The sequence below is a fragment of the Pezoporus occidentalis genome, unplaced genomic scaffold (assembly GCF_034315485.1).
Source record: "Pezoporus occidentalis ecotype Australia unplaced genomic scaffold, CSIRO_AGI_Poc_V1 ctg83, whole genome shotgun sequence".
NCBI lineage: Eukaryota > Metazoa > Chordata > Aves > Psittaciformes > Psittacidae > Pezoporus > Pezoporus occidentalis.
In genome coordinates, this window is record NW_026916192.1 from 2,104,238 (window position 1) to 2,131,298 (window position 27,061).

A 27,061-nucleotide genomic window follows, 5' to 3' on the forward strand; every position below is an offset into this window, starting at 1 on the left:
CATCACTCCCATCAATAACTTTTGTGGTCTCTAGCATCCAGGATATCTGCCTGCATATTAAACCTCCATTTCTCTATACTATGCTAACCTTTCCACTATGATTCCCTTGATCTGTTACTGAAAAATATAATTAATTTGCATTGTTAAGTTCTACTGGACAGGAATGCTTGTCTTGATTTTATTTTAAAGCATCAGTGGCAAATGTGACTACTTACCAATAAGTATTACAATCTTAGGTTCACATTGGTGTGTTATCAGCATTGTTCTCAGACTAAAGCCAACACAGAGTACTGCACCAGCTACTAAGAAAAATAACTGCTACACCTTACCCAGGACACAGAAGAAGGGCATTAGCTGAATTATTTTGATCCTTTCATCTCACCCAACTGAGACACCAGTATTTTTACTGAGATCATATGACATGCTCATAAAGACAAATCTTTCAACTGTCATCTTTCCTCCTTGGCTAGAAAAGCTTACTCATACTAACTGCGAATTTCCCCATCCCTCAAGGCACGTCTCTGACTCCATCAAGCCCAGTCACTTTGTCCAAGTTGTTCAAAAGTCATCTATTAATTTCCGTGTGATTGAGGGATACACTCAAGATATCTCATGGGACTCTCATGACCTTGCTTTATTAGCTCCTCAAATGGATATAAATTTTATTCCATGGTTCAACAAACATGGGTTCTATTCTTGGTTCTGTGATGTGAATCTATGAAAAAAAACCCAAAGAACCCCACCCCACTCTGAGGGCAATGATGTTCCAAAATAGAAGTGACAAGGAAGGCTTTAAATCAATGTGCGTGCCTGAAAAAGTGGCCAGCAAATAGTCTTCAAATCTTCCTACCATCAGTCAGAACTCAAATAGGAGGCACATTTTCTTGGACCATCTACACTGCTGAGTAAAATTGACTCTGAAGATCCTCCAGGCGAAAGTGGCCACACTGATGCACTCTTGTCTGTTGAAGTGTGCTTTGTGTCGTGCATGGGACAAACCCTGTTGTACCCCAGAGAGTACAACCCTGTATGTGAATGACCCTGGCACTCTGGGCAGCTTTTACCTGTCTTTGGCTCTGATGGAATGATAGCTACCTAAGGGGAAACCCACTAGTTTTTACAGATAACACCAGGGCTTTTAATAAATACTTTTTGTTTGTCTTTGGAATGTAAGTCACTTGAAGCATGTATTCTGGAGAGACAAAGCATCCACAACACAGCTCTCACAGTCAGTCCAGCTAAATCTACACGATGAAATGAAATTCTAAGCCAGATTTGGCTTCAGTTTAAATCAATACTTACTGAATTCAACAATAAAAATCCTAGTCTTAGAGGGAGCAGTTTTAGGTCAACACTATTAAGTTTCTTTCTGCATACTTTTCAAAAACATGCACAAATCCCTCTCTCCAAGCACATTTATAGATTTTTGTCTCCAGGGCTGCATCTTAACATCAGGGAAAATTTCTGTTTAAAGGTGAATGGAAAGGACAGGATAGATATACTGAAGTCTTTCCTCTCCTGCTGCCTTGTCTGCAAGTACACACATCCTAGGGACAGAGGATTTATTACAAGCTAAAGAGGAACATTTTTGTGGGCTCCCTTTGACAAAAGGTACCAGCACTATACTGGACAGGGACAAAATAGTACAATTTAGCCTATTGTATTCTTTCAAAAGAAAAGGTCAAACTGGAGATGGAGTTTTTATGGCTCAGCTCAGAGGAAGGATTAGCTAGGAAAGGCTGTTGATACCCACTGAACGATACCCACAGTTGCCTTTTGTGCTGTATTAATTTTCAGCAATAGAACAGCAGCCAGGAGAATTATGATAGGACAGCTGGACCCCTAAATAGCTGACATTTGTAAGATCCAAGTGATTGCCTAACAGGGATCATAGACATGCCTGAAACATAAGATAAAATCCTTCCTGAATCTGACCAATTGGCATGCCTTTTTGCCCTATCATCATCAAAGAGTGCTAGATAGCCAGACGTATATCCTGGGAAAAACTTTTGGAAGAGCTCATGCTGACTGAAGGATATGGCCTGAGGACTCAAATGTTTATAGGGCTTCTGTAGACATTTCAGGATAGTGCTCTACTGAGGCCCTTGGTTCTCAGAAAAGATAGAAATAACTAATTTTTAATTAAAAAACCCTAAACAAATCCTAGCTAATCAGGAACATTCAAATGTACAGACTTCGGGAATGCAGAGGCACAGCTGGGTTACCTAACTATAAACTGGAAGAGATTACAGCAAAGTAGGTAACTTACAGCTGATAATTCAAGGCATTAAGAAGAACAAGAATAAAAGAAAGGGAAACAAACCGTCTGTTATTTAAACCTGTGAGGAAATATCCATGCTGAACACCATCTTTGACTGGATTTCAAACTATGCATAAAGTCACAAAGTTTTGCATTGGACTTCATATGCTTAGGAAGGCTTTGTGTTCCAATCTGTTATTTTGAGATAAATTCCAGACTAATACATAGCTCTGAAGCCTGGTTTGTGACATTTCAGAAATGCTTTAATTTTTTTTAGTGAATGTGAGACAGAAAAAACAGTAAAATTGGAAGAGGGAGGAAGATGGTGAGAAGGGGCACAAGAAAGGTTCCCACACGTAGGACCAGGCAACAAACTTCTCAAGAGATCTGCTGTCTGACATAAGAATATGTTTTGAATGGATTCTCTAGAAAGATAAAGTAGAAAAGAAAAACAGCTGAGGACAAACCCATAGTCATCACACATGGACCAACCTTTTAAAAATCAGTTTCTTGAGATGTCTCAGCTTGCAAACACCAATGGTGGACACAGCCCAAATTACAACTGATTCTCATAAATCATACCCCAAGAATACCAGAGGGAAAATGTAGCAAGATGCTTAATAACCTTAAGAAACATACTTGTTTATGCATTAATCTTGTTTCAAGCAATGAGATGTTTTAAATATCTGCTAACATACAATATTTTGCCTCCTCTGTTTCAGAAATTTGAGTCTCATTCTTAAATGTTTAGCACGTATGGTGGCTTATTTCCTAATCTACCATGAAACAAACTCAGAATATGTTTATCTTTTTTTTTTTTTTTTTTTTTGTAGGGAAAGGAAGAGAAGAGAGGTAATCACAGCATTGTCTCTAAAGCAGTTTCATGCTTTCCTTATAGGCATTATTAGATTAATCTGATAACTCTCAAACAAGTTTTGCCACCAGTGATGATCCAAAGACATTTTCAATTATAACCTTCCAATATTGTGCATCTCATGATTATCACTTAGTAGATAGAGGAACCATGCAGTAAAAGCCTTCATTGAGGAACTTTCCACATATTGGTGTTATGCCATCTACAGGGACCTTGACACGCTTGTGAGGTGAGCTGATGCCAACCTCATGAAGTTTAACCATGCCAAGTGCAAGGTCCTACACCTGGGTTGGAGAAATCCCAGGCACAGCTACAGGTTGGGCAGAGAAGAGATTCAGAGCAGCCCAAGGAGAAGGACTTGGGGGTGCTGGTCAATGAGAAAATGAACATGAGCTGGCTTCAGTGTGCGCTTGCAGCCCAGAAACCAACCGTATCCTGGGCTGCATCAAAAGGAGCGTGACCAGCAGGTCGAAGGAGGTGATCCTGCCCCTCTACTCTGTTCTCATGAGACCTCACTTGGAGTATTGTGTGCAGTTCTGGTGTCCTCAACATAAAAAGGACATGGAACTGTTGGAACAAGTCCCGGGGAGGCCACGAGGATGATCAGGGGCTGGAGCACCTCCTGTATGAAGACAGGCTGAGAAAGTTGGGGCTGTTCAACCTGGAGAAGAGAAGGCTGCGTGGAAACCTCATAGAAGCCTTCCAGTATCTGAAGGGGGCCTATAGGGATGCTGGGGAGGGACTCTTCATTAGGGACTATAGTGACAGGACAAGGGATGATGCTCCATCCCTGGCAGTGTTCAAGGCCAGGTTGGATGAAGCCTTGGGTGAAATGGTTTAGTGTGAGGTGTCCCTGCCCATGGCAGGGGGGTTGGAACTAGATGATCTTAAGGTCCTTTCCAACCCTAACTATTCTATGATTCTATGATTCTATGTTAAACATTTTCACAAGGTCTGATTCCAAGCAGAAATTTACCTATCAGCTGGTGACATTAAGTCTTTTGCTACTGTCACTAAATTGTCTCTTTTTTTTCTGCTACATTATTTTCCTGTAAAAAAAAAAACCCACAACATTTAATTCTTTTGAAGTACATGGATAATACCAAACAGATTATACCACATTGGCTTATTTTTATAGGAAGATCAGGATCCAACCTTAATGCCTTTGCCTCAGCAAAATAAGAACTCTCATTGTGTTCTGTGGTTGTTTTTCTTCCTGCTACAACTTTTTTGCAGTGTTAAATTAACTGAATGGCCTTTGTGAACAAAATCAGTATAACAAGTTGTATTTTTCCTGCCAGCATGCTGGCCTTCTTACTTGTGGAGTCTAAGAAATCTTGCACTCAGGCTTTCTTTTTTATCTTCTACCAGGCGCAGGCTTATGCCATGGTTGTTACTCAGTCTTTTCCCACCTTTCTCCTTGAAAGGCTGTACGTTAGTAAGCAGGTCTACCTGATGGATTCTCATTAAGCTGCAGCTTTTGTGAAGGTTTCACTGCAACTGCCGTTTATCTCACAACTGAAAGGGTACGCTTCCTGTAAGACAGGTGGATTTTAAGCATCCTTTTTCTGTCTCTAGTGCTTTCACTCACAGTATCTGCTACAAGTTTTTAGCAAGTTATTAGGAGCAGTCATCAAACAGAGGGATATACTGGGGTCTACAAAGAGTCTTAAAAATCCAGGGTTGGATACAGGAAGGTGCAGGGAGATTTAAAATCTTTGGTGTCAACAGAATTTGAGGACGCTTGGTGTACCAGAGAATCTGGTAGCTAATGCAGCTCAGACCACAAACACATTACTGCTTATCCCAGAAGAGGGGGAAACAAATCCCATGCCTGGCTGGTAATGGCTTCAGTCTGTATTTTAAGCAAAAAACAGCAACTAATGATTTTCTACAGAACTGTAAAACCACAGAGAAAAAGCAAATTGCTCCAGTATCACCTGTCTGGAGCCCAATGACATCCTCTAAGAAATTAAAATCAATCTGCAAAGCCTTTTTTATTTATTTATTTTAATAAATCCCACAAAAAAGTTAAAATCATGGGAGAAAATTCAAGCAATAAATGGACATTTGAATTTCAGCTTACAAATAGAAAGTACAGTTGCCAGCACGCTAACGTCACCTGCAGCTCTTTGACTCTTTCTGCAATATACTTTTTAAAGTATAGCAGGTCCTCTGAGTTTTAATGTTTGAGAAACACAGACCTTCCACTGTTATTCATGGAAACATAATAGTCCCAGAGAATTCAAACAGCCTTTATGCATTTTTCAGCTGTAACTATAACCGTGCTGCTCTCATTATGTTAGAAAGGTGCTACTGGTATCTTCAGGTCTCCATGTCTTAAATACAAGTAATTTCCCAGAAGGTGGCAAAATCTTTCTCCCAGTAAAGGAATCATTAAATGCAACCACTGCAGCATAAAATAAGCAAACAACCACCCTTTCTTTATCAAGTTATTTAATACAACATGCTTCTGTGAAGCTTCACACAAACTAAAGAAGTTTGTGTGCACACAGATATAAAAGTACGTGTGATTGTGTGACCACACAAAAGGTTATTACCACTCTGTACTAGTGTCCGTCTCAAACCCAGATGCTGAAGCTCTCCAGGGGTACACTTTAACTGCAGATTCAGCTGTGGAAATGAGTACAGCTCAACAGCCATTATCTGTGGCAGGGTTAAGATGACAATGCAAAACCCCTGACAACCTCTCATCTTTCTCATGTGATAGCACATTATTTATAAGGAGCCCAGGAATAACTACTATTATATTACAAATGCACTAATAGGGAACAGCCAGCAGAGTTGTTTATAACTCAAATAATATGCCTAATATATTCACAGCAAATAATTTGGGAGATACAACATAGAAATACACCAGACTGAAATCAATGATCCTGCTGAAGCTGGAAATCATCTCAGGGACCACAACCGCAAACTTCAAAAGGTCTGTGCATGTGCCTTATTTTATAAAATGCTAGTATTTCCCTTTGGCTTCAACGGAAATATTCACTCTATCAGATCACACAGATGTCTAAATCAGTGCTGGATAAGTTCCCAAAAGCTGAACAAAGCAGCTACCAAGATGGACTAATTATATAGTCCAGAACAGACAATTCTAGAAGCCAAAAAAAGATCATTTTGTAAGAAAACACTCAAACTTCACCCAGAATTTAGGTATGAACAGCATCTACCCATATTAATACCCTGCAGGTTTTTATATTTTTCACCTAAACCTGTCTGCTGCAGTATTCAGAATTGATCTAAAAATTTGCAGTGCCCTTCCCATTTTTTATCTCCTTTTCCCCATATATGACCAGTGATAGATGAGATACGCTAAAGAATAACTGCTTGCATTTAAAATGCACATTTTCAAATGAAAGGCTTTATTTTGGGGGTACAAGTTACAACTCCATCTGCACACGAATTACTGGTTCAAATATTAACATCTGAATGGAAAATGACCTGATTTATGAGTATGTGGCAGGTTGCTAGCTATGCAAGTGCTGAATCCACATCCTCAGTTCCAAGGGTAGGCAAATTCAATGAAGCTGTATCTTAGCCAGGAAACATGTTCCTTAAATATCTGTAACCATTGATGAGGAGATGCAATTCCAAAAGGCTAGAGATGGCTTATTCTAAAGTAGATATAATGGAAGCTTGGTGCACAGGTTTGTTATAAGCAATATTTTGGCACTGGTCTTAACTTTTTTAATGCCAGAAAGAAAGCAAATCAGATTAAAAAGGCAGTTTCAGGAATACAGGCATTCTCCATTCTAGAAAAAGCACACAGACTGCCCTCTTTTTGTAATATAGTTCAACTGCAACTGACTTGTCTTTTTTAATCTGACATTTACAACCTCACCTTCTATGGTCACACGCTTTGGAGCTGAGGCAATGACACCTAAGTGCCGTTTATTAAAGATAGAAAACTTTTGCTAACTCTCCTTAAGTCACTGAGTCAGGGTAAGTCTACTGAAATGCAATAAAAGGACAAAATAGGACATTAAGCCTGTAGAAAAATTAAACAAACTTCACAGTGGCAGTGACATAAGGCAGAGTATGTCTCTCTGAAGAGAGAAACCTAAGAAAGCACATTCGTGTATCAGCAGAGCATGAAGTGTCTGAGACCTAACAGTAAAAAATGGATCTGTGATGATTTAGGTTGCGTTTTGGTTTCCAGTAAACATGTCCTCGCAGTCAGCTGCGGATGCCCACACAAAACTATCATCTATGAATACCCTGATAACTGGCAAAACTAAGTATCCCAACACAACTCTAAGGGCTGCCACCCAACAAGACTCACTTTATAGCTTTGATTCAAGGGGGCAAAGGAAAGAGTATAACTTCCAGCAGTCCTCAGGACACAGTAGCAACCTCCCTCAAAAGAGTGGGAACAGGGAGAGATCAGGATAGCTTTCCCTGGTACCCCAATACCTGAAAGAACAGGTGTCAGGATACCACAGCATTGCCATGAATGCAAGGGGAAGAACATAAACTGTATTCAGACTTTGACTATCACAGGCACATGGTCAGTATAAACTTCTATAAACCCCTTTCTAATTAGCTTTGAAGAGAAAAAATAATGATTAAGCCCATTTATCCAAACTTAATAAAATTATATGTGTTTGTTTCAAATATTATGTTAAGAAATGTTGACCATTTTCCAGTTGAGAAATTAGAAGCCTGCCAATAAAAACAAAGGGAAAAGAAAAAACAAGGTTATGAGAAATAGTTTCCATAGTTCCTGAACACTTTTTATAAGAAAATAAAGGTTATTATTAAACAGTCAATCTGTCCCAACTCAGAAAAAAAACAAAAACACAAAAGGATGACTATCTCTTTTCTACTGGTTTGATATTCCCAGTATATTTTCCAGCTTCTTTTTCCTTTTAACCTTGGCAGGATCCAAAAAACACAAAGGCTGAAAGACAACATTATTTCATTGCACCTTCATAAGGAATAATAATTGTTTCCAGCTTTCATCTGTTCAGATTTTTAAGAGCTGATATATATTATTATTAGACCTTAGGAAGATTGGAATTGCTGTATTCACACCAGCCCAATGTAATTTCAAAGTGAACAATCACCATCCTGCTCATACACAGACAGATCTATAAATAATTGTAATGTAAAATTACATGGATGTAATGTAAATATAAATACACAATTCCATGAATAGACACCTAACACTGAAACACGCTCACTGAATCACCAAGGGAAGCAAGGAGAAACTTCCCTCCTGTTGAAGTCTTGCTTCACCACTCAAGTACGTGAGAACACTTTGATCTAACAAAATGTCATGCGGCCCTCAAGTAAGAGAGAAATTGTTTCTTATGTAGGGGAGTGGCAAGTTATCCCCTGCATACATTGGAGGGAGAAGACATTAAGTCTGACTGGACTGTCGACGATGGCTTTGCTCTGATGCATACAGGGATGCAGGAAGACAGACTCTCTAATGAGGTATACGTCAGCAGCTAGATACAAGGAGAGATGCCTTTCAGAGTTAATCTAGGTATTAGCAGATTAAGTATGGTTTTCTCATCATTCCCTCACCTGTGCCTTCAGTTGTATTGTCTTTTAAGAATGCTGCATGCACTGTATTTGCATTTTATGCAGAATTAAGAGGATTTTCAAAAGAGACTACTAATTACCGCGCATTCTTCATCTGTGAGTACTGAAAACTTGTAAAGCATCGTGCTGAGGCACTTAAACTCATGCTCCTGCACCTTGACATGTTGAGGTTTGGCAGGTTTTTTTTGAGATACACACAGGGTGAGAGAGTGTACTCTTCATTCCAGCGCTGGTACCAAAATGATAAGGAAAAGAATAAATGCCTTTCAGTGATCAATAAGAAATTGGAAGTTCTCATGCACCAAGATAATGGGAAATACAAGTGAATAAGATATTTAGGTAGCCACACACTAAATTAATAATTCTTTTACATTCCATGTTTCACATTGCATTTCTTATTTAACCAGAAATTCATGGAGATACACGAAACGTAAGGATATTGGAAAGTTTACTTCTTTTTAATACACTAATAATTAATTTTATTAAAAATATGTATATGCAGAAAGACCAAGTAATTTGCTGGAGACAGCAAAGAAACACTATTGCAAGAAGTGAACCCAAACTATAGTATGCAGGTGCTGTACTTCATCCACAAACTTTATGTTTTGTCTGTGATGTCAAACATTTTAAAGCATAAAAGCTATCATAAGATATTCTATTTGGTGTGAGTGAACACTGTAGAAAAGAAAAAAAGTATTTATGTTCAGAATACTCTAAATGCATCTTTTTTTTCATGCCTGAAGAGGTCTGACACTTGATGAGGCTGAATCAGGTGATGCTGTCAGACAGACTTCACTCATACAAAGCTAACAGTCATGTACTATGACTGTGCCCCAGTTAAGAGTTTTATCTTCTTAGGGGTGTTTGCATTTCTGAGATGATTTGTGATGTTAGTGAAAGGATCACAGAGATAGTGCACTTCAAAGCACTTGCCCTCTGTGGAGTATCGGCTATTTTCACAGGAGACCAACAAACATATTAGCTAGATGCAAAGATGAGTTATCATGTTCCATTTATCAGAACTGATATTATTTCAAAGTTCTGAAAAGAACAATTTTTGGAAAATACATACTAGTTATCTCTCAGGTATTTCACTATGTTTAATGTATAGGTTACCTCATTACAGGAAAGTGTTCATTCTTGCATTTATCCTTTATCTGAACAAGTACATTGAGATACAGAAGACTGAAATCTCAATAAGATAAATGCACATATTTCCTCACATTAAGAAAATATGCAGATTTACGCTGACAACTGACAGCTACAAAGTTACAAGAATAGTAAACCTCTATTAAATGAACTACAGCACTAATTAAATACTGCCTACAAAATTCACCAGTCACAGCGGACAGGCATAGCACTAACATGCCAAGAAAAGCCTTCTCCCACCCAACTGCTGCTGAAGTACTTCATTGATCTTAGAGACCCTGCCATAGACTGGCAGATTAGTTCATTGCTCTGAAATGACTACAGAAAACATCTTTTTTTCCTGTCAGCTTCATTCTTGGTTTCTCTACTGAGCATATCAACTCAGTGAGCAAATATTCTGAATTATGCCACCGTGATTTTCTTGCACTTACTACTTCCCCAGCTTCTAGCAATTCATTTCACTGCAGGCCACCAAATCCATGAAGATGATCCAGTAGAAAGCGGGTATTTTTTTCATCTGATCCATATCACCCTATCCAAGCATGAAATAATTCCACAAATATGAGCTATATATAGCACAAGATGAAAATATTCTTATGTGGTACTTCACATGGTTGGCCTGAATCTCATTAAAGATGTGTAGATACAGCACACAGTAACCCAGGGAACTAGCTATCGAGGTAGCAGTCATACTACCAAATGATATAGGTGGAGGTCTCAAGTCAGCCCGAATACCACCACAGCTAGATAGATCTCTGCCGCCATCCTGATAGCCAACAACTTATTCATGGAGATTTTGGCAGCTTCACTTGGTTACATCAACAAATCTCACTGAATCTCACTTGATTTGCTATTGATTTCTCAGAGGGTACATTTGAAGTAGCAATTTTAGTGATAGATCTTCCGAGTGGAAATACAAGGCAAAAAAACCCAAACCTTTGCTTCCAAGTGGGACTCTAATAAACTGAATTGTGGGGATTTTTTCTGAGGCAAGAAAATCTTTGCAGGAAATCTGTCGTTTTAGAGTAAATGCAAATAGTTTCAAAAAACATTATCTGCTTTACTAGAAATCGAACTATTTAAAATTCCAACACCCGACTATTAACAGATCTGAAACCAGGTATCTTATCTTAAACCTAGCATATTTGTGAAAGCTGTCATATTTGCTGACATACCAGAGACTGAACTGTGGAGTTGTTGAAGCAAAACAAAATGAATGCTGATATAGCCCCAGCTAATAATCCTATATCAAACTGCAAGCAGATTCTTTCTACATAAGCCATAAAGCAAATTCCACATTCAGTTGTTAATTGGTATTATGGCATTATGACATCTTCTGAAGGAGAGTAAAACTGCTAACATTCAAACAACTTGAATTTTTCCTTTCAATATACTCACACTTGTGGAGTATCTTAAGCTGTTAGTAACAGAGCTGGCTGCTGCATAAACTGTGTTTTAAGATTGAGCATAGTTTTTTAATCTGACTTCAGAAGAACATAAACTATAGCGCATAATCAAAATTTTGCATACAAGAAAAACACATGGTTACAGCAGAAACTGTTAATGGGTGAGAGGCAGAGAAAGATACAAGAAAAAGGATCCTTTACCACAAAAAGAAATATCTGTCCTTTTAAAGGCTTCACCCACAGTCTTTCATATGTGTAAACCATAATATTTATTAGGACTGCAAACATTTTAAGCATTAACATATTAATGAAAAATGTGTTGTCTTTATAATGATCTATAAATATAGACATATACTCCAACAACCTCTATAAAATTCACTAATATCAAGGACTTTCCCTGAGAAAGCCCATACATCCCGACTTTTGTACCACAATTCAATTCTTCGTTATTAGATTGCTTATATATACCAGTGTTTTTTGTAGACCAACATCAACATTTTTGAGAATTAAATCTAAAGTGTAATGTGTAGCAGTATCGAATGTGATTATTTCACATATACAAAAGTCTGCATATAGACAAAGGTGGGGTTTTCTGGTTTTGTTTGGGTCCTTTTGAAGGAAAGCTACATCTACACTGTTACCCCCTCAATTCATACAGTCTTGAGAATTTTAGATGGCAGGTATTCTAAACTTCCTGTACTTTTATAATCATTAAACCGAACACATTTGATGTATAATAATGCCTATTTTGGAACCATCTGAAATTAAAAAGAGCAATCCTAGAACAAATGTGCAAACCAGCTAACAAGTCATCTTCAGAGAATTTCCTTTTCCTTACTTCTCCCCTTGCTCGTGGCAGCTCCAGAAGTCACTGCCAAGGGAACACATAGGAGACACGATACATTTGTCCCTTTTAAACTTGTGTCAGCCCATTTCTAATGTGATAACCTATTTCGTTTGATTAAATTCTGTGAAAGTAACTTTTAAAGCACATCCTGCTATGGAGTTTAATCCTTCTCCAGCAGAAGGGGGAGTAGTGAAGAATGTCGATGCTATTTACATCTACCAGCACTCAATAATCACAATGCTTACATTTGGCTGGTATTAAAATTACTTGCCTCCTAGTACTTGACAATGCTTTGTTATTGTTTCAGGTTTCAAAGTTTTACAGAAGTTTCTCTCTCACACACAGAAAGATTCCAGAAAACTAAGCACTGTGGATCCCATATATTAGTCTACTGAGATCTGGAGGAAAGCTGCCATGACAAAGAGGAAACACATTTGTCTCTATATCCAATACAAATTAGATAATGTGGAAAACTATCTGAATTTATTTATTCAATCATCTAAAATGTCATGATTTCAGAGGCAACTTTGCCCAGTTATAGCAGCATGAAAAAGAATAAAATAGAAAGCCAAAGTCATACATCCTTTTCTAACACTAACCAAAAATATAACCTAATGCAAATAGATGCCAAACTTTCCTTATTTCTTGTTACTGTAATGGAAGCTCTGTTTTCCCACAATGCCCTGTTTGTGACCTAGCTCTTTAGCTCATTGTATATCAATTAGCTCATTTCCCCCCCCCCCCCCCCCCCAAACCACCACCATATTCTATTCCATGATTTTCTATTGCTGTATATTCTCATTTTTGGCCAAACGTGTAAGTATTAAGTTGATGCAACAGTTATAAATAAAAACCTCTGAGAAGTACACACAGTCTTTTACTGTCACTGCTCTTTGAACTAAGATTTTCAGTAATATTCATGGTAAATTTTTAGAATGGATGACAATTTAACTTGATAAGTAATATCAATTTGCTACAGTATTTCAGAATTTAGAAATAGACTTCCACTTTTTCTGATATTCATGTTAAGAGCTATTTAAGTACAAAGAAAATAAGTATGCACCTACTTTCTCAGTATTCTCTGAACAACTTAAGCTTCTGTTTACTTTAAATAAGATTTCTGCAAAATTGAATTGCAGTAATTCTTGCTTGCAAAATGTGGATTTTACTGCTTCGTTCTTTGGACTTGCATTTCATATCAGTTGCCCTCCTTTAACAGTCATAAATCATTAGTTTCAGTGTATTTACTCCTGGGCTTGCAGATGTGTAGCTCACATGAAGTAACTAACGTGAAATTCAGAAGGCAGTTTCAGACAAAGGAAACCAGTGACAAAAAAACAACTTTGTTTTCTCCCTTAGTAATACTGACTTCTAATGAATGCAATTTATTCAAAGTTGCTTCCCTCTTCACCAAAAGTCTGAGGTTTAGTAGGAATGTACAGCTTTGAGAAAAACAAATTAGCTCAGAATTTTAGCTGAAAAATCACATTGTGGCATGTGATGTCAGGTTGCATCAGTCTTGCTTTCCAGCATGATACAATTCACCAGGAGTGACACAATCCAAAGTGACTTTGCACAATGCAATGTGCCAGCTAAAAAACTGAAACAAATAACTTTTATGAACGTAATCGCTTAGGCAAATGTACTTCTGAGAAATAAAACACACTACCTTCAAAAGCCAAAAAAGAAAAAAAGAGATACAGCTTATAGCAAAAATGTTTATGTATACCATGTTTATGTATACCATGTAGTAACGATATACAGACCAGAGACCGCTAGGGATTTTATTACTTCTCCATGTCATCTACACACTAGTGCAAATCACACACATCTGTCATCTGCCAACTGTCTTTGTATGCGTGAAACCAATGAAAATCTAATCCAGTAGAAACACAAGCGACCATTGCCAATTCACACATGCACCCCTACTTTCTTACATCCATCAAAAGCTCTCCAGATACGACTGAGATCAAATACCACCTAAAATCATTCCCTTATTAACGGAGTTTCTACATACCTCACACACAAAGGCTATTTGGAATTTCGACAGTGTAGTTTGCTCTGATTTCCCTTCCTAGATCAGGCTTCTTGCTCACTGATTTTTGAAACAGGAAGCTTACTTCCCTCTATCTCTTTGTGATACTGACTCTACTTTTATTAAGGTATCAGGCATAATGCAGAGATAAGAATAAGGTTCACAGGAGGGCTGCTCGGTCAAAACAGCAAGTCATGCATGCCTAGTTAAAAGTTAATGGATGTATTATTTCTGTTCTTTTATTTCTCCTCGTGCAAAGAGTTTCTTTGTGTCCTCCCTCCACCTAAACCCACAATTTTTCCAATTAGAAAACTCAAGTAAAGCAAAATTCAAAGTTTGTATAGTAGCACAGAGTGTGATTCCATTGCAGATAGGTGTAATAGGCATCAGGTCAAATGTTGAGATGAATTGTGCTTGACATCTTTCACAGACATTCTTGCATATCTGAATTGCAGAATGTGCTCCATGCAACTTAATTCAATTGATAATAGAGGCTTCCTACTGACCACGACACCTTTCACATGTACAATCATTTAAGCACAATGGGATTTTTTCATAGAACATTTCTGGAAACTAATGACTTAGAGATTATATTAGGAGTATGATACAATATAAGGTTAAAATCTAAGTGTTATCTTTAGCTTTCTTGGAAAAAGAGCAATTTTTATGAATTTTAACAGATCTTTCAGAATCATTCTTAACACAATACAGTTACCTGCACACTGCTAAGACACTAAATGTGTTCAGTAAGAGCTAGAATTTGACAGATATTTACAGATAGGTACTCTACCTGTAGATACACAGGAAGCAATTGTATTTTCCATTATCTACATGGGCTCAGTGGAAAATGTCCTACATTGCATCTAGAAATAATACTTGCTATTAGGACCTCAAATGCCAGCCATAATCTACACATCTGTAATTAACCAATCAACACTTACTTTTCATAAGACATAAGAAACCATTTTCCATATATGATCTAAAAAAGCGAGCATTGAATTCTAAAGCATCATATGCCTTTTAAACTGCTATCCCTAACTTTACTCCCACCTGTAAATCAAAAACTAGAAAATGTACCAATATTTAATGCATTGCAGTGTAAAAATTTAAAATCAGATTAGAAAACATGGTTGCCATGGTACCTGAGAACCACTCCATGCAAAGCAATATCACAAATGCAAAAGAATTGAACCTTACAGCAGGCATGGTATAATTTTTAGATAAACTTAAGAAGAAGCCGTAAGAATCTTTCCAGGTCAGACTGATGGCTGGATGGCTTCTTGTTCTGTAATTTCAGGAAGCTGCATCTCTCCGTCTATAACTGCTTCAAACTCTAACAGCTGAAATGTTCCTAGGGTGAAATCTTGATGTTATATGAGGCAATGGGGGTTTTACCACTGACTTCAAATGAGACAAGATTTCCCCTTGGCTCTTTGAAGATGGATGGCAAAAGGAAGCATTTAGGGAGAACCAAGATCTCAAGCCAAGAGGGTCAGGCTAAACTGTAATATGGCACTCATCTTCTCTCACAGAAAATGTTCATGCAGTCTGTTTTTACAAAAGCTATTTCTCCGAATCCCCTGAATTAAATTTAAGGGGAAAAGGCTCACAGACAAATGAGGCTAATTTCTATTTCACGGTATGATTTTAGGTGCTGTGCACCTTATATTCTTTGCCCCAGGGGCATCACTAAAGAGAGAGAAGAGCAAAGAAAGAAACATCAGGAACATGCTGGCAAATAAAAGTCAGGAATAACAGGTACTAAAAAAAAAACAACAAAAAAATAACCCAAACTAACATAGTTTTCCTTGCCATTTTGTGCCAAAAATGGCATCTTTTTATTGTTCTTATAGGAACACTGCATCGGAGAACTCCTTCTTCTTAAATCACTAAAATTTGATTCACAGAGACATCTAAGTTGTGCAAGAAAAATCTACTCCTAAGAACCACCTTGACATTAAATTACTCTTCAGAAGTCTGGGCTAGGCTTTCAAATTGTTTAACACCCACTGCTTTCTGTTCTGGCAGCTGAATTAGTGGTCAGGAGAGCAAGCTGGCCATTTTTCCGTTTTTTTTTTAACCTGGTCAAAAGACCGTAAGTTCAACGCTTTTTAAAACTTAGTCATTTCAGCATGACTAAATATTAGAAAGGTTGTTTTAAAAAAAGAACCCTGTTGCCAGCAGTTTGCTCTGTGCCATTTATATATCTTGGCCTGAGAGCACATTAATAGCCCGAGCTGAATCTGAACATGAAAAGCAGACTCCTATTTTGCTGTGCCGCCAAGAGGCAGCGCTCTGCCTCCCGCTGCACTTCTTCATTACGATTCCTGTGCTCATCCAGGAGGAGCAGATGTGGCCAGCATGCAGGTTTAAAGAGGAAACCGGCAGCAGCTTCGATGCTTCAATGCAATTATTTACTTCGACACACTCCTAAACCAGACTTCTGATGGCATCAAGTACCACTGAATGGTTCATACACGAAAAGAATTTCAGAAAGCCAACAAACAGGGAACTGCCCCAGACAGGTGACTTGATTGCTGTTATTCTGCAACCCAAGGGGATTGCTGAGCCCGAGGAAAGATAAAGGAGCCTTTTGTAGGTACTTGCAATGACACAGCACACATCATGTAATACCTTTCACTAAGAAGTGAACCACCTCTGCTGCTGGGGTTTGGTTTGGAAAGAATTATCACACTTTATCACACAGAAAATCATCACTGGTTTAAATAAGGCTTTTACGTAGCTAAATTCCCCTAAAACCAGCATTTTAACAGACAAAAAAACCCCAACATATCTTCAGGAGTTTCACTTCCTCAATCATTTATTTTGCCAAGAAAAATTAGGCACTGTACTGGGACAGCAGCTAAATAAGTTGCCTCAAGTTGTGAACTGCTGAGACAATATCCTGATACCAAACTTGAAGGGCTGCATTCTTTGCTGCTCAGATGTTTCACCTCCTCTCCCTACAGCCAGATCCCACAGAGCCACCTTTTGCTCATCACTTCCTCCTCCATCAGGGAGGCAGAAGGTGAGGAACAGGGACAGCAAACAGCTGCTGCAGGGTGTTGGGGTTCATCAGAGCACTCTTGCACAAAAAATCACCATCTTTTTAAACACTGCTTGGTATGACCAGAATATGCATCTGCAAGAAAACTGAACACAAAACAATGGCAATGCCTTGCTCTCTGGGAGATCCCTTCTCTTACTGGCAATTTCCTCACGATTTTTCCCCTTCTGTCCTCCAGATGTTTGGTGTCTCTGCACCTAAAAGACCTCAGAGCTTTTGCCAGCCAGGAGCCAAGATCCCAGGCCAGTTCCTTTGTGGCAGTGCAGTATTGAGGGGCTCACGGGATATGGAGGAGATGAGGTTGTGACAGGTATGTAGTGCAGAGTCTCATTTGCAGCAGGAAATGGCATCTTCTAAGGGGTTTAAGGCACTATAAGAACATTCCGTCTCCCATGGGAAGAAAAAAAAAAAGAGGATTTTTTAGGAACTGAACTGGAAATGAAATGTAATTTCTTGAAGTCACTAGACCAGTTGAGATACCATTGAGAGTGCTTTTGAAGAATCACCTATTTTATCTGTTACTTTTACAGTTCTTCATACTGCTTTTTTTTCTGGAAAATAAAGTACTGTGGGAGAACAGAACTGCAATAACATCTAAGAACTGTCTTTACTAACCTTCAGTGTGCTGATTTTGGCAATACACTTCTACTTGTAACACAAAGGGAGAGTAAATGTGATGAGTTACCAACAATGAAATAATGCCTGTCCACAGGCCATGTATTCTCTTTGTACTAAAGCATATATCTTTGAATATCACACAACCCTCCCCTGTTTCTACAGATGAGAATAAGGCTCAACTTCACATTTCTGGGTTTAACTAAAGGCTGTAATAGTGCAATACTTGTTTTTTAGGGGGTGGCAACAAACGTTTCAATTTCTACTCTTCTTTCCCCTGTTGCCACTCAAGCCTACTCAGAAAAGTTTGATGAGGTTCAAATTGTTTAATTCCATTTTCAAGACTGCGTTCAACAGCACTTAAAAAGTGATACTATTAACTATTCATTTTATCCAAAACATTTCATATTAACAATAATCTATCATAGTGCACAATCAGTATTAAAATCTAAGCAATAGGCACCTTGGAATAAATGAAATGGCACACTTGAGTAACCTTGAAACCTGCTGTATAGATTAAAAATGCTTTTTTGCCTTGAACACTTCAGACACTTCACTTTCTTTATACTCTTCAGATCTGAATTGTATTTCTTACTTTCACCTCATACACTTGATTGTATTAAAACAGGCACTGAAAGTACACTTGATCACTGCATTCACCTCCTTTGAAGTCATCAGCTGGTACTTGCACAGAGGTTCTCAAACCTTTACCAGTGAACATATTAAATCAATTCTAACATAGATATTGAGAAATTTATCTAGGTGGTACATTTTGAATTTTTATCTAAAGAAATTTACTACTCATTTACCTAACCCCAATTTTGATGCTGACCTCTAAGTTGAATAAACTGAATAATTTATAGTGTTTCAGTGAAGGTATAGAATATTGTGCTTAGTAACTACAGTATAGTGTGAATTGTGATTACAGTCTAGAATGAAAAACTTCTAACAAACTTTTTTCTATTAAGTTTCCTATTATGGGGAAAGGGGAAAAAAACCCATCAAACCAGGGAACTACTTGCAACAAGATATTACCAAAAGCTTATAATTTACAGGGCACAGGGGAGAGATTAAAGTGAAGATAAAATGGACATAACATGCAACACAGTGATACAAGAAAAGAAAGGAGGTAAGAACTGTAACAGAACTGAAAATAGACACACACCTTTGTGTATGCACAGAAGTGTAAGCAACCAAAATCATATCAACAACAAAACGGCACTTGAAACAAGATAACAAACAAAATCAATGTAAGGTCACTTTAAGTCCAAACAGAAATGAAATAAAATAAAAGTCAATACTATTAAAAGGATTAAAAAAAATAGGCCATGTATATATACATTTCCCTTTTGTTTTTTAATTGACTTCAACATCTAGAGCAAGCAACACAGGTCACAGTGCTGCAGCTGGCTGCACAGCAATTTTTTGCTATAAGGAATGATTTCAAATTTGTAATTTACCTCATTAGAAAGCAAACAGTTTTATCAGACATGAGCACAAAAGCCTTTGACATTCTGAACCCGTGTAGAATGCACTGGTGTCCGGTAGCCAGTGAGCAGATTTGCAGTTCCCAAGCAGTTGGCGTGTTTGTTAGGAGATAATTAGTATACTACGTGCAGACCCACCAGACTCCCTTCCTGCAGGAAGTCAGAACAGTCATGTCTGCTGGGGAAGAGGCCTTGGAAATCTTAATGCACTACTCGTACCTATAAATGAATTTATTCTTGCAAATGCAATTGGCTCCAGGTACCCATAGATCGGTCATATTTCCCTCATTGCTGCTCTTCCAGCTTCTCTGGTTACTGCTTCCAAACCCTGAGGTGTACTGGTGTGTAAGAGAAATGCATAAAACACGAAGTGTACAGGACAACAACCCCGTTCTGCCTCCTGTCTTCCATGAAGTAGCAACATACTTGGGTCCAGTAGAAGTCGGGACCTTTGGCTTTACAAGAGGGTATAAGATGAGAATGGTTATTTTGACAAGCAAAAATAGAAAAGGAAAATAAATTACAGGAAGAAGGGTCAGAGCTCATAATTAAAAGCTATGGTTCTTCACATATTCTTATCTTAGAGGATAAAAGTATGCGCTCATGTTCAGAGATGCACACTCTGTCCTGGAAATCAGTTCCAAGCCTCAGCTTATTTGCAAGTCCTTTTAGGCAGCTGATTCCTGGCACTATCTGACCAAACAATGACTAATTGTTACTGACTTCCCAGATGGTCATTCTAATAACTGGAGAAGGGCAACCAACCTAGCAATCAGGTTTCATTTATTTGAAGACAGCACAACAGCTGTCTTTCTCTTTCCTACACACTCAGAGCTTTCTGTTGTTCCAGTACTCTCTTGAGCATGCAGCAAATAGAGCTCCAATGAGCTGGAAAGGCCTGCTTTAGGTGATGCTTTACAGAGTGCTCGCCTCCTGCTCCTCCTTCCACATCACATCTCTGTCCACTACAGTTGCACAGAATTTTTTGTTGCGAGAAGTGGCTTAAATGCACGTGCTATCTCCAGCCTATTCAAAACATTTCAGTTCAAAGGCAAGCACCTTCTGAGGGAAGCATACAAACATCACACAGAAAGCAGTAACAGAGGCTCTGCAAACCGACAATTCAGTTCAGTTCCTTCTCACTCAGCTTGGGATGAGCTGGCTAGTTCCCCAAACTTCCCCAAACTGACAGCAGCCAGGTAGCATGAGGCCGTGGCAAAGCAGCCAAGCAGTATCTGAGGTGTGTAATGAATAACAGAGTCAAGATTCTAATTTAATCAGCCTCACAGAAGTTGGGATACCAAGTGTGAACATAGGAGTGTTTTTAGCTGAGTGTGAACTGCAGTGGATTCTTCTGAGCTATATTCATCAGGGCCAGAAAAGCTCAAAACCTAATTCAGTTAGCTGGCCTCTATCATAATACCTTTACAGGGACCAGAAGGGCATTGAGTCTGTCTGTTCCTGCAGATCCTGATTATCATTCTGTAAGAAAGGCATAGATAGCTCAAAGAGGCTTTTCCTGATGAATATTACAGCAATGGAAAACAAGAGAGATCAAACATTGCCTGGTACAAACTATTCTGGCTTAAAGGCCAAATAAGTCAGAGGAACCTTTGAGGCAGAGACAGTCTGGCACAAACTATATCAGATATAAATGCTGAAAACTCAAATGATGTTTTCCTGAGCCACTTTGGCCACAGTAGAATTAAAACTCTTTCAACTGTGTGTTTATACATAAGCAGAAAAGTCATTTATATCCTAACTGTATCTTCTGACTGTGTTATGGTCCCCAGCTTCCACAAAGTTCAGCAAAACACTAATATCACAGAGTTATCAGTCTAGTATCTCAAGTGAGATATCAGATCTCCACCATGGAGTTTTATTTTGTCACATTTCTTTCCATGTCTTTCCAGTTTAGCTTTCTAGACAATGTATTTTGGTCCCTTATTAGCCCAGAAGCAGCAGGCTTAATAGACCATATGTAGAGCAGAAGACACAAAAAACCACACCTTGGAAGTGTGGGAAGAGGAGCTTGTTCACAGTACAACCTAAAGAAGCCACCCCAGCCATCATCACACTGCACTATTGTAACTGAAAATCCAGTTCCTAGCAGTGCAGGCAACAAAAGCTCATACTGGCTAGCTTTACCCCATGGCTAGAATTTGGATTATTCTGCAAATCCTGTAAGAGCAGAGTTCCTCTACTAATCACAGAATGCAGCTCTACCACTGGAAACCATCCCCTGTAATAAGTCTCCTGTGACCTACCCTACATTAGCCATTTGAAGAACAATTACAATGGTAAATGCTACAAATAGCTAATCCCAACACACAGTTTCCTTTTTGTTTCTTTTCGTCCCAAAAAATACCAGACCAGTGGAGTCAAGATCAGTAACATAGAGAAATTCCATAGTACTGCTTTTCCTTAAGTTTTTAATTGCTGTCATTTTGAAAACATGAAAATGGCAGCACAAATTGTTTCTGAAATCCTTTGACTGTAAAATACTATCCTTTAATTACCAAGAGATGAATTGACAAATAATAGAAAAAGGTTTTTGTATACCTGAAAAAAAAACTAAATTTTGATGTATATTATATGTATTGCTTTTTATTTATTTCTTTATAACACGCCTTATGAAATCACATAAATACATAACACTTACCAGAAGTAATCCTGATATCCTGAATCATAAAATCATGGAATTGTTTGGGTTGGAAAGGACCTTAAGATCATCTAGTTCAAACCCCCCTGCCATAGGGAGGGACACCTCACACTAAATGACATTGCCCAAGGCTTTGTTCAACCTGGCCTTGAACACTGCCAGGGATGGAGCGTTTACCACTTCCTTGGGCATTCTGTGCCAGTGCCTCACCACCCACACAGTAAAGAACTTCTTCCTCATATCATTTTTTATAAATATACACACACACACACACACACATATATATATGAAGTTTCTAAAACGTTGAGATTCAGAAATTATTCCACCCCTTTCTAGCATTTAACCAGAATAATGTATAGCCTCAGCAGGACTCCGTGACTTTCAGTTAATGAAATATTCACTAATATAAAAAAAAAATACAAACATTAAAAAAAATAATAATCACTAATCAGTGTTTTTCTATCCACTTGGCATCTTTATACAAATATTGCTGGTACTAAAGTTTCTGAATTTGGGTCTGAAGAGTGTTTAAGTTATGTAGACCCTGGGTAGGGAGGAGAACATAACCTGAGAATTTTCATCAGGACAGGAATTGACTGTGAAACCTTCAGCTTAGAATAGGAACCTCTATTGACTGGGGTAAGAGTTTAAACTATTAGTATGGGAATGCAAAGATTCAGCACCTCTATAGACTAGGCATGGGAACTGCACTTAACACACTCTAGAAAGCAGCTGCATTTAGGGAGACTGTTAATGCCCAATAAATATTTATTTCTGCAAAACTATCTCCAAGTAGGAGCCTAACTCAAGCCAAACATACCAGAATCTGAATATGAACATAACCCAATAAAGTGTTTTTATTTTTAAATTATACATTGCATTCAGGATTTTAGAATACATCAAAAATTCTCTTTGTTAGCTTGGATTAATATTTTAAAGCTGGAAGTGTGACAAGGAGACAAAAGGAGTATTGTAGCAGATTAATCTAAAAACACCCTTGCCACATTAAAATAGCTTTTAAAAATAAAGGGACAGCTGTTCACAGGATTTAAAGAAGTTGGAATAAATGAAATAACTACATGATGCCTTGATAGCCTGATGTATACACTCCAATGCCACAGATCTCTTTGCACAATATTTACATTTGTTTCTCACTAACTGTGTTCTTATTCATTTGCATTTATGACTCAGTTTCAGAACAGCTCTCAGGCCCCCTCCACATCTCAGTTTTGCCTCTAAGCATGAGAGGAGAAAAACAACAGAACCTGTGCCCTGCAAAAGAACAAAGTGTTGCAGAATAATGAGAGGTCAGGCCACTTTTCTTCTTTTCCTTATTTTTCCTCTTTGAGAAACAGTCTGAGCACTGTCAGATTTTCAAATTCTACTTGCACAATAAAAGAAAAGCAAAGGTTTTCTGCAAGCTCCTTTGATTAAGTCAAATAGTAAGTGTTCTACCCTGTGACTGTATCCAATTGCCCAAGGGAATCCTATAAATGCCGGCACTCAATCTAAGGATAGCTCACAGCACAAAGGCCACAACTCTATTAAAAGCTAGCACACGGACAAATGTGACTGCCAGCTACAGAGGAGAATTAGCATATTGTCTAAAATGAAGTTAGGTCAAACACAAACCACATTTTATCCCAGCTGGCTAGATAATTGGTTTGATTTTAGGGCTAAAAGTTCACCCATGTAGCTTCCTCAAAACAGATTCTTTGCTCCAAATCCTATGCACGTCGTACATGGGTGAGGTAAAGAAAGTTCATGCTGTCACAGGAAGAAAACCTGAGAAGACCTTGGCTGCTTCCCCCACCTCAAGCAAGCACAGGGATGTCTTCTTAAATGTGCCTGATGACACCAGAACCTGCAAATGACCCTGACATCCATCATGCAAAACATTCAGCCAACTACTGGAGGTTCACATGAGGCTTCTGCTTACTTCTGTAATCGCTGCAAACTAGTCATTGAGTATTTCACCACAGCAGAGTCTTAACATCATACAGCTGACAGCATTACCCCTCAGCCTCCTTGGCACATGGAATTACTGTTCCTGAAGCGGAAGGCCAGGTTGGACGAGGCCTTGGGTGATATGATTTAGCGTAAGGTGTCCCTGCCCACGGCAGGGGGTTGGAACTAGATGATCTTAAGGTCCTTTCCAACCCTAACAATTCTATGATTCTATGATTCTAAGGGCTGTGAAAAGGGGGTTTTCCCTAGGGAGAAGAGAATTGCACATTCTCTGTCAGTCTTGGGGACTGCTCCTGTCCCAGCAGCTGGCTGATAGCGAGGAGGTGAAGATGACCTCACCATCAATCCCTCCCATCTCCTGCACAGACAAATAGGCACATCTTGTAGAGGGGAGCAGGTCTTCTTTTAGCACAGCATCAGGCTGAACACTTACTGACTGTGAAGCATTACAGGTACCTTCCTGTGCCAAGCTGCTGAGTTATCATAGGTGGATCTACCCTCACAGCAACAAGACAGACTGGTCTGGAGAGCTCCACCACAAACTAAGACAGTGAGGCTGTGCAGTCAAGGGCTGCACTCACCACTGCCCCTCAAACACCTTTCCTTGTGTGCACTCACACTGTAAGCTGGTCGCATCCTCTGCCAGTGTTGGAGTGCCAAGGAACGGTGCCTGCACTGCCTCCGTGCAGGCTTTGAACTACAGCTGAGAGACTATTTTGCAGAAAAGTATAGCAGGACATGAATAATTTTAACATTTGGATAGAGTTAAGGACCTCAATTCCATGTCTAGCTGCACAATAAGACAAGACTGTTTAAAGTACTTCAGGTTTTTATCTATTCACAATGATCCATATTTTATTCAAGCAATACAGGTATATTGGCACATGCTCTCAAATTCACAGCAAAAGGGATTGTACTCCATCTCTGCTAATAAACGTTTCATCAGTTTACCCTTCAGAAACATACGATTTTGTCTGCTTGCAAAATTACTACTAGAATATTGATCCATACAAGCAGTGTTTTGCTCTGAACTTATTCATTAGAAAAGGATTAAGGTGGGCAGCGGAAACAAAGCCAACATTCTTTGAAGTATAAGCAGTATGTTAGAAATTAAGCAGTACAAGAGTGAGTCAGAGGGTAGAACAGATCGATGGTAAAATTCAAATGAATGCACTTACAGCTATCAAGTGATCCAGAGATGCTGATTCTCACTGCAGGGTAACTGCTATGTTATACAGAAACAAAACAAAACCGAATTCATCATACTGTTCTTCACTTGAAGCAAAGTGTGAATACTTGATAAGAAAAATGTGTAAAGTTGAAAAAATAAGATTAATGTACAACAATTTTGCTTTTCTTTTTGTCCTCTTGCTCACTGTGAAGCAATGCTCTACAAATTATTAGTCCAATATAAAACCACAAACGTTTCAAGAGAAATCTCTTGAGAATTCTTGAAGGCAGAGTAAGAAAAACAAACCTGGTTTCCAGCCCTGTACCTTGCTGGCCCAGCATTTTCTGCATATATCCTGCCTCAGACAATAGCTACCAGGAGCTACACTTCATTATTGCCTCCATGAGTAGCAAATGTGCCTATATGTTAACAAGATACCCTTAACATTACCCCTACCTGAAGCACCTTAAAACAAAGGGTGTATTTGAATGTACATTTGCATAGAGGTAGAGTCTACTTCCAAAACCCAGCCTTGGGATAGGATTGGCACAACGGAAAACCTACAGAAGAATCTTTACATATGATGTTCCACCTCCAAATGGGCAGAATCCTGAACCGTGACCTTGCATTTAAAATAAACAAACCAACCAAGCCTTGTTTACTGTTAACAGGCAGAAAAACAGATGAGTATCAGAAAGAATTACACACAGAGCGGCTGAGGTTGAAAGATGTTTTTTGGAGATGATCTAATCCCACTCCCTACTCAAACAGAGGAACTAGGGTAGGATGTCCAGGATTATGTCTAATCAGATTCTGAGGATATCCAAGCATGGAGACTCCGTGACCTCTCTGTGCAACCTGTTCCAGTGTCTGATCAGGAAATCTGGGAGTCAACCTGGGAGCAGCTGGGAGTCAACCACATCAGGTCTGTGCCAAAGCCCTCTTGGTCTACAGCTCAGAAGGACCTTCCAAGGAATCCTCTGGTATACTGCTAAACTCTGACTATCCCAAATACAGCTGGTGCAGATGAGAGCACCCTTAAGGCTGCTTTAAGTTACACCATTGGATAAGCAGGCTACCAGCTGTAGAAATAGCTACAAAATACCAGATGTAGGGTTACAGCTAAGAGGGACCATATTGGTCATCCATGCTCTATATCCACAGTCAAGAATTATTCCCACAGCATGTCGATACCTCAATTTAATTTGCACATGCTTCCGCTCTGCAACATAATGAAGAATCTGTGGCATCTCTAGATACTTTGGAAGCTGCATCATCAAGTCATCTGGGTCATCACTTTTAATTGCAACCAATAAACATGTATGATACCATCCCTTTTAGAACTGTATTTCATTGCTTAAAAAAAACAACAAAACCTTGTAACTGGAATTTGTCTGGAAGCAGCTCTCATTTGTTAGATTGTGTTATTTTCCTACCACAACTGAAGAACATTTTTATCATAAATTATTTTCCCAGTGTTGTTTTTGTTTTAAAGGCAAATATTTTTGTATTTAATGGTCAGTGTATAATGTACATTATAGGTCATTTGTACAGTTATGGCTAATATAATAAACAGCTTAAATAAGAGCATTAGTAAAAACCAAAATGCTAGGTGCAAGCATCTCCAAAAATGTATGTGGTTCAAAAGTCTGGGACACATTATAAATGCTTTGTTGGCTATTATTCAAATCTATTCATTTCCTCTCAGGCAGAACACCTTAATTATAGTCATTGAGCAAGAGACACGAGAGAAGGAGGACAGGAAACTAAATGAGTGGGCTTGATTAGTACATCCACTACAACGCATAAGAAACAATAACTTGCATAAAGCTGATGGGAAACCATAACACTGCTCTTATATAATATTTGTGTCCACTGGTTTTCTGTGTGACTGGAATTATCCTGGAATACTACAATACTATTCCCAATTTTTAATGGTTAATTTA

At 38.6% G+C, this 27,061-nt stretch overlaps 1 long non-coding RNA gene across 1 annotated transcript in view; it reads right to left on the reverse strand.

The window, feature by feature from the left end:
* Window positions 1–27,061, reverse strand: part of LOC134156212 (uncharacterized) — a 160,038-nt gene that overhangs the window by 97,644 nt on the left and 35,333 nt on the right. The gene's annotated exons all lie outside the window — the stretch shown is intronic.